A 3,621-nucleotide genomic window follows, 5' to 3' on the forward strand; every position below is an offset into this window, starting at 1 on the left:
CCATTACATTATAAAATCGAAATCTTCCCTAACCTAAATTTCAATGACAATACCATTACATTATAAATAAACTAATTCTTATTAATACCTATCATAAATAAACCATTAAATAAAATACGAGAATCCAAAAATGTTAGCCTCTACACTCCCTATCACTTCTCTTAATTCGCTAAAACCTTACAAAGTGAATTGGCGTATTCAAGTGAAGGTTTTGCATATTTAGAAGTAGTATTCCATTAAATTTGGTGAAACAATCGAGATGTTTTTGGTCGACATTTCTGTAAGTTACAATATGAAAAATTAGAATTGTTTTGATTTTAATTAGCTAAGTTTGATATTGAAGCTTCTTTCCGTTTAACTTTCACAGGGTCATAAGATTGTTGCTAACATCAAAAAGGAGCATATCAAAATTCACACTTTACTACTAAAATGAAACTGAAATTTATATAAATTTCCAAAGACTATTGGTTTTCTTTATTGAATTCCAATTAAACACACTATAAATTATAATTATAACTCCTCTAATTTAATTATTTTAAAAATGCAACTTACATCACTTCTTATCATATAAATAGCCATTCTCACATCCTTCTCTACCATATCTCATATCTTCATTATTCTCTTTGATTTTTTTAAAGTTCTTGCATGGGGTGAAAACTCATTTAAAATATCATTGTAAGAGTTTGATTAATTATTTAGTTTAAACTTTTGTTTTCAATTTTATTTATTTTATGTTTTTATGTATTTCTTTATGTCTTCATTGTTTTTATATTTTTAAATGTAATACATATGTATAATAATATTTTATGGTTATAAGAAAACCAAGCTAAAGAAACCATCTTCATTATTTTACTTTGGATGTTTGTTTCTTTCTCACATATTCATGTATATTTATTTAAATTTCAAAAGTATGTAATTTTTTAACAAAATAAATTTTTTGTTATATAATTATCAAACCAATTTGTAAGACATTCTATTAAGAATAATGATCCTTATATTTAGTTTGTGATTCAACATGTAATAATATAAACAACATTATAATTTTTGTTAATTTTGAATTTTATACTTGATTTCCAATATAAAAAACAATTTTCTATCTATACTACAACGATGAAAAATATAATTAAACCTAGAGATATAGCTTAAATTAAGAGGAATATAAAAACAAATTAAAAATAAAATTATTCTTTGGGAATTTTTTAAAGTTTCACTCTCTCCTTATTGGTCCATTTAGCATCTATTTTTTTAATTATAATATATATTTTTAATTAAATCAAATACCTAACACATTTAATCATATACTTTAGTTCATACTTGAAATCCACACTTTACTACTAAAATGTAACTGAAAATTATATAAATTTTCAAAGACTATTGATTTTCTTTATTGAATTTCCATTAAACACACTATAAATTATAATTATGACTCCTATAACTTACATCATTTCTTATCATATAAATAGTCATTCTTACATCTTCCTCCACCATATCTGTTACCCTCAATATTTTATTTGTTTTATTTTTTAATGTTCTTGCATGGGATGAAAACTCAATTAAGATGTCATTGTAAGAGTTTGATTAAATATTTGGTTTAAATTTTTGTTTTCAATTTTATTTATTTTTTGTTTTTATGTATTTCTTCATTTCTTCATTGTTTTAATATTTTTAAATGTAATACATATATATAATAATATTTTATGGTTATAAGAAATTATTTTATTGATGAGATTCAAAAATATTAATTTCCGACTATCGCACCATAAGATAATCAAGCTAAAGAAACCATCTTTATTCTTTTACTTTGGATTTTTGTTTCTTTCTCACATATTCATGTATATTTAATTTATTTTCAAAAGTATGTAATTATATAATTATCAAACCAATTTGTAAGACATTCTTTTAAGAATAATGATCCGTATATTTAGTTAGTGATTCAACAGGTAATAATACAAAGAACATTATAATTTGTTTTAACTTTGAATTTTATACTTGATTTCCTTTCTAAAAAACAATTTGATATTCAATTTTCTATATATTATATATACTACAAGGATGAAAAAATATAATGAAACCTAGAAATATAACTTAAATTAAGAGGAATATAAAAAGAGATTAAAAATAAAATTATTTCGTGGGAATTTTTAAGGTTTCACTCTCTCCTTATTGGTCCATTTAGCATTTATTTTTTAATTATAATATTTATTTTTAATTAAACCAAATATCTAACACATTTAGTCATATACTTTAATTCATACTTGAAATCCACACTTTAATATTAAATTGTAACTTAAATTATATAACCTTTCAATTGACTATTTGTTTTTTCCATTCAATTTCAACTGACACACTATAAAATATAATTAGAACTCCTCTAATTTAATTATTTTAGAATTGTAACTTACATCATATTTTATCCTATAAATATTCATTTTTACATCCTCCTCCACCATATCTGATATTCTCAATATTTTCTTTGTTTAATTTTTAATGTTCTTGCATGGGTTGAAAGCTCAATTAAGATATCATTGTAAGAGCTTGATTATATATTTGGTTAAAACTTTTGTTTTCAATTATATTCTTCTTTATTTTATGTACTTCTTCATTTTTTCATTGTTTTTTATACTATTAAATGTATAATACATATGTATAATAATATTTTATGGCTATAAGGAAATTACTTTATCAATGGAATTCAAAAATATTAATTTCTGACCATCGCACCATAAGAAAATCAAGCTAAATAAACCATCTTCATTGTTTTACTTTAGATGTTTTTTTCTTTCTCACGGATTCATGTATATTTATTTTATTTTCATAGTATGTGATTATTTTAACAAAAATTTTTTTAGTTATATTCAAACCAATTTGTAAGACATTGAAATAAATAAAATTTTATACACAAATAAAGGTAATTTGTGTGTATATTTATAAGTTTACACACATATTTGGATAAATTTCAGCATTTTTAGTGGTTGTTTTGATAAAGTTTGAAAAGGGTGTAAATTTAAAAAGTGGTATTTTTAAAGGGGTATTTTTTAAATTCTCCCAATATCATTCATATTTTTATCATTAACAATATTATTGTTTTATCAAAAAATACTTAAAAGTACTAAAGAAAATTACTATCAAAATTGAACAATTAATCAACGAATAATTTCAAAAAATATGGATGTATGCTTCTATTGTATGATTTAAATAAATAAAATGTAAAAATGTCATAAGCATTGAAATTTATTTAATCTATTTTTTATAAGTAATAAATAAATTAAAATAATTAAATAAATATATAACAACCCGCGCATATGCGCGGGACATTACCTAGTGTATATAACTAATACCATTTTATGTTTAATTTAATGTAAACAGCCTTACCATTGATGGTTCGGAATTGATTGTCGTGGGTAACTTACAGACTAATGTCTTTTTGGTCGTACTAAAAAAGAAGACATGGATGAGTTTCCCATCATTTGATCTGGTATATTATATAATAACATCTATACGATTAAATAAAATTTTTACTAACTTGAATCATTACTAGCTCAATGCTTATATAGTTTGAAGATCCAACAGATTTGCCAGATCCGATCAAAGCTTTAGTTGGGAAATCATTTGTTTTCCTTC

The sequence above is a fragment of the Capsella rubella genome, unplaced genomic scaffold (assembly GCF_000375325.1).
Source record: "Capsella rubella cultivar Monte Gargano unplaced genomic scaffold, Caprub1_0 scaffold_4, whole genome shotgun sequence".
Lineage (NCBI taxonomy): Eukaryota > Viridiplantae > Streptophyta > Magnoliopsida > Brassicales > Brassicaceae > Capsella > Capsella rubella.